The 14,322-nt window shown below is 35.6% G+C and overlaps 1 pseudogene; it reads left to right on the top strand.

Moving 5' to 3' along the window:
• Nucleotides 1-12,318: 12,318 nt before the first annotated feature.
• LOC133055560 (mRNA turnover protein 4 homolog) lies at nucleotides 12,319-13,007 on the top strand (annotated as a pseudogene).
• Nucleotides 13,008-14,322: the final 1,315 nt, after the last annotated feature.

The raw sequence follows: 14,322 nt of genomic DNA, 5'->3' as shown, positions 1-14,322 counted from the left end.
AGCAGTAGGATAGGAGAGCAAATTTTCTCCCTGTCTGGGTAGAGCCTTAGGTTGTGCTCCACAGCTGGTATAGCCCACTGGCTGTGTTTCCAAATCAGGCATAACTGCCAAACAAACTCGTTGGCCATAGAGGACCACTAGTTTGGCTCTACAAATGGGCAAAGCTGCTGATTCCTGGCTGAAATCTCTGTTCAGGCACCACTGCAGGCAGAAGTTAAGACTGTCAAGATGTGAACACAGGTTGCTGTAAGCCTCTTCCCCTTCTCAGTCTCTATCTGAAATTCTGTGTTATAGATCCGCAGGTTCCCCCAGTGATGCTTGTGGTGTTAGACTCCACTGAGCTTCCTGGAAAGTGTTTGACAATGTGAAGGGAGCCAGATGTTCACCTTGGGCTAGCATTTTCCCACTAGAGAAACGGCAAGCCCAGGAGAACCCTCTTGATGCTGCCCTGTGCAAGCATGGGGAAGGGTAAGGTGGTCAAAATGTGGCTGCCCCTCTTTACCTTCTAATACAGTTCATCTTGGTCTCTGATGTCCATGGAAGTGCTACTGCCCATGTCCCACACCCAACCTAGGTCCTGGCACTTTTATAATAGTGTTATATATATATAAAGTTACTGTACGGTCTTCTTGTGAGGGAGACTAAAGTCAGTAACTCTTCAATGTATTGCCATTTTGATGATGCAGTTCAGTTCATTTCAGTTCAGTCGCTCAGTTGTGTCCGACTCTTTGTGACCCCATGAATCGCAGCATGCCAGGCCTCCCTGTCCATCACACCTTCCTTTAATTTAAAGTGAAACTCAAAACAATTTTGAGGAAGAAGGGTATGGTTAAAGGACACACAAACTTTACAACAATTTCTAAAGGAACTTCTCTGAACAAGTCACCAGCACCCAAGAGCAGAGGGAAAAAAAAAGAAGAAGGGAATGATAATAGACCAAAAACAATTAACAAATTTACCATAGGAACATATGTATTAATAATTATTTTAAATGTAAATAGATTAAATGCTCCAAACAAGAGACATAGACTGGCTGAATGGATACAAAATCAAGATCCATATATATGCTGTCCACAAGATACCAACTTCAGCCCTAACAGATTGAAACAAAACAATTTGAGGCACAGACTGGAAGTGAGGGGTTGAAAATAGGTACTCCATGCAAATGGAAAATGAAAAGAAAGCTGAAGTACCAATACTCATATCAAAAATATATATATATATATATGTATATATATATATATATATATATATATATATATAGACTTTAAAATAAGAGACAAAGAAGAACACTACATAATTACCAAGGGATTGATTCAAGAAGAAGACATAATAACTGTAAATATACATGCACCCAACATAGGAGTACCTCAATATATAAGGCGAATGCTAACAGTCATAAAGGGGGAAATTGATTATAATAGTGGGGAAGACAATATCAAAGATCAATGAAACTAAAAGCTGGTTCTTTTAAAAAATAAAATTGATAAGCTTTTAGCCAGATTCATCAAGGAAAAAAAAAGAAAGAAAGAAGACTCAAAGCAGTAAAATCAGAAATGAAAAAGGAGAAGTTACAAGTAACACCATGATAATACAAAGGAACACAAGAGACCACGATGAGGTACTTTATGCCAATAAAATGGACAACATGGAAAAAATGGACAGATTCTTAGGTACAATTTCCAAGACTGAAACAGGAAGAAATATAAAATATGAACAGACCAATCACAATATTGAAATTTAAACTCTAACTTAAAAAGTTCTAAAAAGAAAACTCCAGGACCAGGAGGCTTCACATGGGGAATTCTATCAAATATTTAGAGAAAAGCTAACACTTATCTTTCAGAAACTCTTCCAAAGAATTCCTGGGGAATGAAACTTGCCAAATTCACACTGTAAGGGCACCATCACCCTGATACCAAAACCAAAGATGCTTACAAAAATAAAATGTTAAGGCAGTATCACTGATGAACATAAACACAAACATCTGCAACAAAATGCTAGCAATCTGAATTCAACAATATATTAAAAAGATCAAGAGAGGTTTTCCCCAGGGATGCAAGGATTTTTTAATATCCACCAAATCAATAAATGTGATAAACCACATCAACCAACTAAAGAATAAAAACTGTATGATCAACTCAATAGTTGCAGGAAAGCTTTTGACAGTATTCAACACCCACTTAAAATAAAAACTCTTAAGAAAGTGAGCATAGAAGGAACATAACTCAACATGATAAAGGATGACAAACCTACAGATAACATCATACTCAATGGTGAATTACTAAAAGCATTTCTCCTAAGATTAGAAATGAGACAAAGATTTTCACTCTTACTACCTTTATTTAACATAGTTTAGGTAGCTAAAGAAATAAAAGCAATCCAAGGTGGAAGAGTTTAAACTATCACAGTCTGCTGAAGACATGCTACTGTAAATAGAAAATCCTAAGGATGCTACCAGAAAACTACTAGACTTTAATAATGAATTTGATAAAGTTGCAGGTTACAAAATTAATACACAGAAATCTGTTGCATTTCTGTACACTAAAAACAAAAGGCCAGAAAGAGAAGTCCAATAAGTAAGCCCATTTACCATCACATCTAAAAGAGTAAAATACCTAGGAATAAGTCTACTTAAAGAGACAAAACATCTGTACTCTGAAAATCATACAAAACTGATGAAAGAAATCAAAGATGACATGAACAAATGGAAAGATATACTATTTGGGGGATATCAGAAGAATCAATACTGTCAAAATGCCTATACTACCCAAGGCAATCTACAGATTCAATGGAATCACTATTCAATGGAATCACTATTCCAATCAAACTTTGGAATCTCTTGGTACAATGAAAGAGTACCAAGGATATTTTTCACAGAACTAGGAAAAAAAAAGAAAAGAAAACTTAAAATTATACACAAAAGACCCTGAGTAGCCAAAATGGAAAAAAGAAAAATGGAGCTCAAAGAACTGGGGTCCCTGACTTCAGATTATGCTATAAAACTATAATCATCAAAACAGTATGGTACTGGCACAAAAATAGAAATATAGACCAGTGGAACAGGACAGACTGTCCAGAAATAGACTCATGAACCTATAGTCAATTAATATACAACAAAAGAGGCAAAACTATAAAATGAAAGAAAGACAGTCTTTTTAATAAATGGTGCTGGGAAAACTGGACAGCTACATTTAAAAAAGTGAAATTAGATCATTCTTTAAGACCATACACAAAGATCAACTCAAAATGGATTAAAGTTTTAAATGTCAGATGGGACACTCTAAAACTCTAAGAAGAAAACATAGGCTGAATATTCTGTGACATAAATCATAGTAAGATCTTTTTAGATCTATCTCCCAGAGTAGTGAAAATAAAAACAAGAATAACCAAATGGAAGTTAATTAAACTCTAAAGCTTTTGCACAGTGAAGGAAACCATAAAACGAAAAGACAGTCCACATAGTGGGAGAAAATATTTGCAAATAATGTGACTGACAAGAAATTAGTCTCCAAAATTTACAGCTTATGCAGCTTAGTGCAATCAAAATAGACAACCGAATCAAAAAAATTGGAAGATCTAAGAAGATCTAAATAGACATTTCTCCAAAGAAGTCATACAGGAGGCCAAGAAGCATTTGGAAATATGTTCAATATTGCTTTTTATCAGAGAAATGCACATTAAAGCTACAGTGAGATATCACATCACAGCAGTCAGGATGGCTATCATCAAAAAAAAAAAAAAAAAAAAAAATCCTAAATGCCAGAGAGGGTGTGAAGAGAAGGAAATCCTTCTATACTCTTGGTAGGAATGCAAATTGGCATAGCCACTGTGGAGAACAATATGGAGGTTCCTTTTAAAAAAATAAAATAAAATAAAAAGAGAGCTACCATATGATCCAGGAGTCTCATTCCTGGGCGTATATCTGGGAAAAAACATAGTCTGAAAGGGTATGCATCCCAATGTTCACTGCAACACTGTTTTCAACAGCCACAATTGGAAGCGACCTAAATCTCCAACAACAGTTGAATGGATAATGAGGATGTAGTACATATATACAATGGAATATCGCTCAGCCATTAAAAAGAAAGAAAGAATGTCATTTGTAGCAACATGAATGGACCTAGAGAGTGTCATACTGAGTGAAGTAAGTCAGACATAAAAGGAGAAATATCCTATGGTATTGCTTATGTGTGGAACCAAAAAAAAGAAAAAGATCCAAATGAACCTATTTACAAAACATAAACAGACTTAAATCTGAGGGAATGAACTTGTAGTTACCAGAGGGAAAGGGACAGGGGGAGGGATTTTTAGGGAGTATGGTATTAACATGTACACACTGTTATATTTAAAATAAATAACCAACAAGTACTTCCTATATAGCATAGGAAAATCAGGTCAATATTATGTAACAACCTAAATGGCAAAAAAATTTGAAAAAGAATAGATGTATATATCACTGAATCACTTTTGCTGTACTCCTGAAACTAAAACAACATTGTTAATAGACTATACTCCAATGTAAAATAAGAAGTTTAAAAAACAAAGAAAAATTAAAAAATAATAATGAAAGTATTGCAGTAGTTTAAATATAAATCATGGAACAGGCTTTTATGAATGTGGAGGGAGAAAAGAAGCAATTCAGATTTTTATTTCATAAAACAATTCATGAGTAGTGACCAATGGAGTGCATAAATTACAGCTGAGCTTCAAAAATAATATATAAGCTTAACAGAATATTGTATTTTCCCAATCAACCTTATTAATATTCTTTCTAAGTATAAAAAAAAATGGAAGCTTGGATTCTTCAACTTAAAAAAAATTATATAAGATCTTATTCTGTCCTCTCCATTTTTTTTTTTTTTTTTTTGCTATAGTTCTTTAATATCATCAATACAATTTATTTCTTTCTCCTTGAGTGTTTATTTTTTATTCTGGAGTGGGTTGCCATTTCCTTCTCCAATGATGTTGGTTGTTTATTTTTAATATATTCCCCTTATTCTATTGAGGTATGCTTCCTCTAGAATAATTTTGTTGAGTTTTAAATCATGAATGGACAAATGTTATCAAATGCTTTTTCTGCATCTACTGAGATGATCAGGTTATTTTTATAAGTCCCTTTGTTAATGTGGCATATCACACTGATTGATTTGTGGAAACTAAACCATTCTTGCATCCCTGGAATAAATTCTACCTGATTATGATATATGGTCTTTTTTCTGTATTTTGAATTTGATTTGTTCATATCATATTGAAGATTGTGCTTATTATTCATCAGGGATATTGGCCCATCGTTTCCACATTGACTGTGCAGGGCCAGAAACCATGGATCTAGGACACAGCTGTGAGCAAGATCTGCTTCCCCCAGCATAATAGCAAGTCCTGACTTGGTAAGGGACTGCAGTTTTGTTTTGTTTCGTTTTGTTTTTCTTAGAATTGATTTCTTATTTTGTTGTGGCCAGAAAAGAGGCTTGATTTCAAGCTTCTTTAATTTATTAAGACTGGTTTTGTGGCCTAGAATGTGATCTATGCTTGAGAATGTTCCATGCGCAGTTTAAAAGAATGTGCATTTTGCTGGTTTTGGATGGGATGCTTTGCAGATACCTATTAAATCCATCTGGCCTAATGTGTCATTTAAGACAACTGTCTATTGATCTTCTTGGTATAAATCATTTATCCATTTTTGTAAGCAGAGTATTAAAGTCCTCTGTTGTTGTTCAGTCATGCAGTCCAACTTTGCAATTCCATGGACTGCAGTACACCAGGCCTCCCAGTCCCTCACAATCTCCCAAAGTTTGCTCAAGTTCATGTTCATTGCATCGGTGGTGCTGTCCAGTTATCTCATCCTCTGACATCCTCTTCTCCTTCTGCTGGCAGTCTTCCCCAATGAGTCATCTGTTTGCATCAGATGGCCAAAATATTGGAGCGTCAACTTCAGCATCAGTCCTTCCAGTGAATATTCAGAGTTGATCTCACTTAAGATTGACTGTTTTGATCTCCTTGCTGTCCAAGGGACTTTCAGGAGTCTTCTTTAGCACTACAGTTCGAAGGTATCAATTCTTTGGCATTCTGCCTTCTTTATGGTTCACCTTTCACAACTGTGCATGACCACTGGAGGACCATAGCTTTGACTATACAGACCTTTGTTGGCAGAATAAAGTCTCTGCTTTTTGGCACACTGTTGAGGTTTGCCATCACTTTCCTGCTAAGAAATTAGCATCTTCTGATTTCATGGCTGCAATCATCATCTGTAGTGATTTTGGAACCCAAAAAGAGGAAGTCTGTCACTACTTCCACATTTTGCCTTTCCATTTGTCATGCACTAATGGGGTTAGACGCCATAATCTTAGTTTTTTGTTTTTCTAATATTTAGTCTTAAGCCAGCTCTTTAATTCTCTTCCTTCACCCTCATCTAGAGGCTCTTCAGTTCCTCTTCACTTTCTGCCATTAGACTGGTATCATCCACATATCTGAGGTTGTTGATATTTCTCCCACCTATCTTGATTACAGCTTGTAACTCATCCAACCCCATATTTCTCATGATGTGCTCAGCATGTAGGTTAAACAAGCAGGGTGACAGCAGACAGCCCCGTCATACTCTTTTCTTGATCTTGAACAAATAATTTGTTCCATACAGGGTTTTAACTGTTGCTTCTTGGCCCACATTGAGGTTTCTTAGGAGATAGGTAAGAAGGTCTGATATTCCCAACTCTCTAAGAGCTTTCCACAGTTTTTCATGATCCAAACAGTCAAAGACCTTAGCAAAGTCAATGAAACAGAGATAGATTTTTTTTTCTGAAATTCCCTTGATTTCTCTATAATCCAGGGAATGTTGGCAATTTGATCTCTAGTTCTTCTTCCTTTTCTAAACCCAGCTTGGACATCTGCCGTTTCTGGGTTTGCATAATGCCAAAGCCTAGCATGCAGGATTTTAAGCATGACCTTACTAGCATGGGGGATGAGTGTAATTGTCCTATGGTTAGCACACTCTTTGGGACTGCCCTTCTTGAGAATTGGCATGAGAATTGACCTTTTCCAGTCCTGTGGCCACTCCTGGGTCTTCCAGATTTGCTGATATAATGAATGCAAAACCTTGATGGCATCATCCTTTAGGGACCTAAATAGGTCTGCTTGAATTTTATCACATCCACTAGTTTTATTAACAACAGTGCTTCTTAAGGTATAGTTGACTTCACACTCTAGAATGTCTGCCCCTAGGTGAATAACCACACTGTCTCAGTAATCTGATTTGTTAAGATTTTTAAATGGAGCTCTGTGTATTCTTTCCATCTCATCATGATCTCTTCAGTATCTACTAGGTCTCTACAATTTTTATTCTTTATTGTGCCCATCTTTGGGTGGAATATTCCCTTGATGTTTCATTTCCAGTTTTCCTGAAAAGATCTCCAGTCTTTATCCTTTTGTTGTTTTCTTCTATTGTTAAGCACTGTTCATTGAAGAAGTCCTTCTTGTCCCTTCTAGCTATTCTTTGAAAGTATGCATTTAATTGGATGTGTCTTTCCATCTCTGCCTTGCTTTTTGCTTTTCTTCATTATTCCTCTATTTGTAAGGTCTCCTCAGATAATCACTTTGCCTTCTTGGGACTAGACTCAAGGAACTAGATTTAGTTAACAGTGTGCCTGAACAACTATGGACAGAGGTCTGTAATATTGTACAGGAGGCAGCAAACAAAACCATCCCAAAAAAAGAAAAGCAAAAATGCATTAAAGTCCTCTATTCTTATTATATTACTGTCAATTTCTCCCTTTATGTCTGCTAATGCTTTCTTTATAATTAGGTGCCTATATTTTTATGAAACATATTTTTTCATAAGAATATATTTTTGTGAAAACTATGTCTTCTTGAATTGACTCCTTTATCATTACATAATGCCCCCTTTGTGTTTTGCTGTAAACTTTCTTTTAAAGTTTTATAAAAGTCTTGCTACAATAATCTTACTTTCATTTTTTACTTACATGGATGATCTTTTTCTCTCTCTTCACTTTCAGGCTGTGTGTCCTGTTTTGTAGTTAATCTCTTGTAGGCAGCCAGTATATAGGTCTTCTTCTTCTTTTTCTTTTTTTTCTGATTAGACTATTTAATCCATTTACACTCAGTCTTTATTAATAGACGTAGATTTATTGCCACTTTCTTAATTGTCATTTTGTTTTCTTACTGTTTTTTAGTTATTCTGTTCTTTTATCCACCTTTTAGTCTCTTTTTTGTGGGTTTACTTTTTCTTTCTTTCTTTTTCACTTACATATCTATTATAGCTTCCTGATTTGTAGCTATCATAAAGTCTGTGTATATATAGTAACCTATAAATATACCTACAAGTTTTAAACAAATAGTCATTCAAATTCAAATAAGGCAAGAAACTATAAAATTCTTGGAGGAAAAAATAGGTAGAGCACTCTTTGATATAAATCACAGCAGTATCCTCTTTTATCCACCTCATAGAGTAAAGGAAATTAAAACAAAATTAAAAGGTGGAACTTAATTAAACTTAAAAGATTTGCACAGCAAAGGAAAGTATGAATAAGATGAAAAGACAACCCTCAGAATGGGAGAAAATAATTGCAAAGGAAGCAATTGACAAAGGATTAATCTCCAAAATATACAGCAGCTCATGCAGCTCCATACCAGAAACACAAACAATGCAATAGAAAATGGGTGGAAGATCCAAACAGATATTTCTCCAAAGAAAACATACAAATGGCCAATAAACATGTGAGATGATACTCAATATCATTCATCATTAGAGAAATGCAAATCACAAATATCGTGTGGTATCAGAATGCCCATCGTTAAAATTCTACAAACTACAAATGCTGGAGAGGGTGTGGAGAAAGGGGAATCTTCTTACAGTGTTGGGGGAATGTAATTGATACAGTCACTATGGAGAAAAGTATGGAGAAGCCATAAAAATCTAGGAATAAACTACTACCTGCATGCATTCTCAGTCTCTTCAGTCATGGCCAATCGTTCATGACCCACTTACTGTAGCATGCCAGGCTTCTCTGTCCATGGGATTTTCCCAGCAAGAAGGCTGGAGTGGGTTGCCACGCCCTTCTCCAGGAGATCTTCCCAACCCTAGGATTGAATATGTGACTCCCACATCTCCTGCATTGAAGAGGGCGTTCTTTACTGCTGAGCCACCAGGGAAGCCCTAAAACTAGCATATGACCCAAAAATTCCACCACTGGGCATATAACGAGAAATCCATAATTGACAAAGACATGTGTACCTCTGTGTTCATTGCAACACTATATGCAATAACTAGGACATGGAAACAACATAGATGTCCATTAACAGATGAATGGATAAAGTAGTTGTGGTACATATGCACAATATAATATCCTCAGCCATGAAAAGGAAAGCATTTGAGTCAGTTCTACTGAGGTGGATGTACCTAGAGCTTGTTACATAAAAGCTGTAAAATACAACAGAAAAACACACACTGTGGGGGAAAATTAAAATATTGAATTTTAGAATGTGTTTCAATTTAAATGACTATCATCAATCAGATATGAAAATAAAAACCTACAATAAGTATATAAAAATTAAAGAGAAAGAAAAAGTTTTTATAACCGAACACTAAAAATCAACACTAAAAAATCGAACACTAAATTTTCAGAAAACTAAGGTCATGGCATCCAGTCCCATCACTTCATGGCAAACAGATGGGGAAACAGTGACTGACTTTATTTTGGGGGGCTCCAAAATCACTGCAGATGGTGACTGCAGCCATGAAATTAAAAGAGACTTACTCCTTGGAAGGAAAGTTATGATCAACCTAGACAGTATATTAAAAAGCAGAGATATTACTTTGTCAACAAAGGTCTGTCTAGTCAAGGCTGTGGTTTTTTCCAGTAGTCATGTATGGATGTGAGAGTTGGACTATAAAGAAAGCTGAGCACCAAAGAATTGATGCTTTTGAACTGTGGTGTGGGAGAAGACTCTTGAGAGTCCCTTGGACTGCAAGGAGATCCAACCAGTCCATCCTAAAAGAGATCAGTCCTCGGTGTTCATTGGTAGGACTGCTGTTGAAGCTTTAACTCCAGTACTTTGGCCACCTGATGTGAAGAGCTGATTCATTTGAAAAGACCCTGATGTTGGGAAAGATTGAGGGCAGGAGGAGAAGGGGATGACAGAGGATGAGATGGTTTGATGGTATCACAGACTCAATGGACATGAGTTTGGGTAAACTCTGGGAGTTGGTGATGGACAGAGAGGCCTGCGTGCTGCAGTTCACGGGGTGGCAAAGAGTCAGACATGACTGAGGGACTGAACTGAACTGAAAAAAATCAAACCACAAGGACAGAGACTAAAAGAAGAAAAGAACAGAGAAGAGCTACAAAAGAAACAAGAACACAGTAACAAAATAGAAACAAGCAAATGCTTATCAATTATGACTTTAAATATCAATGTACTAAGTGCTCCAATCAGAAGACCTATGTTGGAGATTTGAATAAGTAAAAAAAAAACATCTATATGCTGCCTATAGGAGACTCACTTAAAACTAACGATACACACACTGAAAGAACAGAGGTTGAAAAGTTATTTCATGAAAATGGAAATGAAAAGAAGCTTGTGTAGCAATACTTATATCAGACAAATTATAATTTGAAATAAAGTTTATAATAAAGACAAATAAGGGCATTATATAATTACAACAAAGGCAAACCAAAGAAGAGGATATAATATAATAAATATGTGTGCACCTAATGTAGGAACACCTAAATATATAAAGCAAATACTAATAGATGTAAAGCAGAAATAATCAAGTAATTCAGTAGCAGTTGGGAACTTTTCACCACACTTGCATCAATAGATAGAACATCTAGATAGAAAATCAATAACCAGTGGCCTTAAATGAAACATACAACCAGATGGATTTAACAGATATCTACAAGACTTTACATCCTAAACAGCAGCATGCACATTTTTTTTAGCTGGACATGGAATGTTCTCCATGATAGATCATATACTTTGTCAAATAACAAATCTCAATTAATTTAAGAAGATAGAAATTATATCAAGTGTTGTTTCCATCCACCATGGTATAATACTAAAAATCAATTAATAGAAGAAAACTGGGAAAAAAAAAAAAAAAAACTCAAACATGTGGAGAAATGCTACTAAATAGAACAATGAGTCAATGAAGAATTCAAATAGGAAATCAGATATTGTGTTGAGACAAAAGAAAATTAAAACACAATGTTCCAAAATCTTTGAGACATAGAAAAATAGTTATAAGAGGGAAGTTTTTAACAATATTAGATTACCTCGAGGTAGAAGAAAAAAGTCTCAAACAACATAACTTTTCATCTTAAGGTACAAGAAAAGAAAAACAAACCAAAACCCAAATTCAGCAGAAAGAAGGAAATAATAAAGACAATAGCAGAAATAAATAAAACAAAAGCCAAAAAGTAGAGAAAAATCAATGAAACTATATATAAAAAGTAAGTGATAAAACTTTAGCCAGACTCATTATTTAAAAAAAAGAAAGAAAGAAAGAAAGAAAGGGCTCACATAAACAAAATTAGTCTAAAAGTAAGAGAATTGCAACCAATACCAAAAAAATACAAATAATCATAAGAGAATACTATGAAATGTTATACACCCAGAAATTGGACAACCTAGACTAAATAGATAGAGTTTAGAAACATACAATCTTCCATGACTAAATGGAAGATTACCATGATATCAAAATTAGGAAAACTATTTGAAAAATATTGATTTGTGATAAAACCTTAAACAAAGTTGTTACAGAGGGAGCATAACTCAGCATACTAGAGGTTGTTGTTACCAAATCCACAGCTAACATCACACTCAACGGGGAAAATGTCAAAACTTTTCCTTCAAGATCAGAAACAAGGATGCACAATCTCACCATTCTATTTAACATAGTACTGGAAGTCCTAGGCACAGCAATCAGAAAAGAAAAAGAAGTAAAGGCATCCAAATTGGAAAGGAAAAAGTAAAATTGTTACTATTTGCAAATGATAGAATACTATATGTAATACACCCTGACGTCTCCACCAGAAAACTCTGAGAATCAATACATGAATTCAGCAAAGTTTCAGGATATGAGATTAACATAAGGAAGTCTGTTGCTTTTCTGTACACTAATAATTTTTATCAGAAACAAATCAAGAAAGCAATCCAATTTACCATCTCATCAGAAAGAATAACATTCTTAGGAATAAAATTAATTAAGGATGTGAGAGACTTATACTCTGAAAACTATAACTTTGATGATGGAAATTGTAAATGATACATTTAAATGAAACACATCTAGGTGCCTGCAATGAGATGCCCAAATCCAAGGGCAACAGGAAAGTCTTCCTAACCAAAACTGCCAAGAAAGGCTTGGAACTGAAACAGAACTTGACAGAAGAGCTTTGGAAATGTGTGGACACATACAAGTACCTCTTCATCTTCTCCATGGCTAACATGAGGAAGAACAAGCTGAAGGACATCCACAGTGCCTGGAAGCACAGTCTAATGTTTTTTGGCAAAAACAAAGTGATGATGGTGGACTTGGGTCAAAGCCCATCTGATGAGTGCAAAGAAAATCTGCATCAGGTCAGCAGAAAGTTGAGGAGTGAGATTGATCTTCTTTTTACCAGTGACACTGAGAAGGAAGTGAATGAGTGGTTCATGAAATACACAGAAATGCACTACACCTGAGGTGGGAACAAAGCTGCTTTCTGGACCTGGGACTCCTGGAGCAGTTACCAGATTCCATGGAGCCACACCTGGGGCAGCTGAGTCTGCCCTCGGCTCCAAATAAAGGTGTGGTGAACCTGCTGTCTGACCACAAGGTGTGCAAAGAAGATGATGTGCTGACTCCAGAGCAGGCCCACATACTGAAGCTTTTGGGGTATTACATAGCTGAACTCAAGGTGATCATCAAATACATGCAGGACATGCCTTCCAGAAGGTTCCTACAGATGGGAGATAGCCTTTCACAGTTAGAGGAAGTCAGTGATGACAGCTGATGGGCACTGTAGCTAGGGCGTCTGGGCCTCTCCAGGCCTTGCCCAGCCTGGACCACGAGGGACTGCCAGTGCCTTCCTGGGAGAGCAGCCATGAATTTTGCTGCGGATGAACACAAGGGTGGCTGACAAGGACAGATTATTTTTCTATAAACAACAAAGCTGTCATTCAGGGTGTCTTCTTCCAAGGGGACTTTTCTTGAGAAAAAAAGCTGTTGGGTTTGGGCTTTGGTTTGGAGAAAAAAAGAAAATAAATGAAACACATCTAGTTCTTCTGGGTTAGAAGAATTAATATTGTTAAATGTTAATATTACCTGAAGCAATCTATAGATTTAATAAAATTCTCTACCAAAATACCCATGACAGGGACTCCAGTGGTTAAGAATCCATGTTCCAATACAGGGAACATGGGTTTTATCTTGGTCAGAAAAATAATATCCCACATGCCGTGGGACAACAAAGTCTGCATGCTGCAACTAAAGAGACCATGCACCTCAACTACAGAGAAGCACAAACCATGATTAAGATCCTGTATGTCACAACTAAGACTCAACTACTTTTACCATTTTCTCAATAAACAATTTGCATTTTTTCTAAAAAATAAATAGATACATTTTAAATACCCATGATATTTTTCATAGATCAAGAACAAATAATCCTAAAATATGTATGAATCAAAAAGACCTCAAATAGCTAAAGCATTCTTGAACAATAAGAAAAAACTTTGGAGGTATTATGTTCCTTGACTTCAGACTATACTACAAAGTTACAATAATCAAAACAGTAGGGAACTAGCACAAGAAAGACACACAGATCCATGAAACAAAATAAAGATCCTGGAAATAAACCCACACCCATATCTTTAATCAATCTATGACGTGGGATGCAAGAATATATAATGAGAAAAACAGTCTCTTCAATAAGAGCTGTTGGAGAATTGGATTGATACATGCAAAAAAAAAAGTGGAACATTTTCTTATAGCATACATGAAAATAAACTCAAAATAGATTAAAGACCTAAGTGTAAGATGAAGAAGCATAAAACTCCTAGAAGGAAATATAGGCAATATACTCTTTGACATAAATCTTAGCAATATTTATATGGATCTGTCTCTTCAGGCAAGGAAAACAAAGATGAAAACAAACCAATGTGACCTAATCAAACTTAAAAGCACAGCCAAAAATAAATATATATATATATATATATATATATATATATACACACATATGTATATGGGCAGAAGACCTGAATAGGAATTTCTGAAGAAGTCATACACATGACCAACAAGCACATGAAGATATGCGTAACATCTGTAAT

The sequence above is a fragment of the Dama dama genome, chromosome 5 (genome assembly GCF_033118175.1).
Source record: "Dama dama isolate Ldn47 chromosome 5, ASM3311817v1, whole genome shotgun sequence".
NCBI classification, from domain to species: domain Eukaryota; kingdom Metazoa; phylum Chordata; class Mammalia; order Artiodactyla; family Cervidae; genus Dama; species Dama dama.
This window is presented reverse-complemented; position numbering and strand designations above follow the sequence as displayed.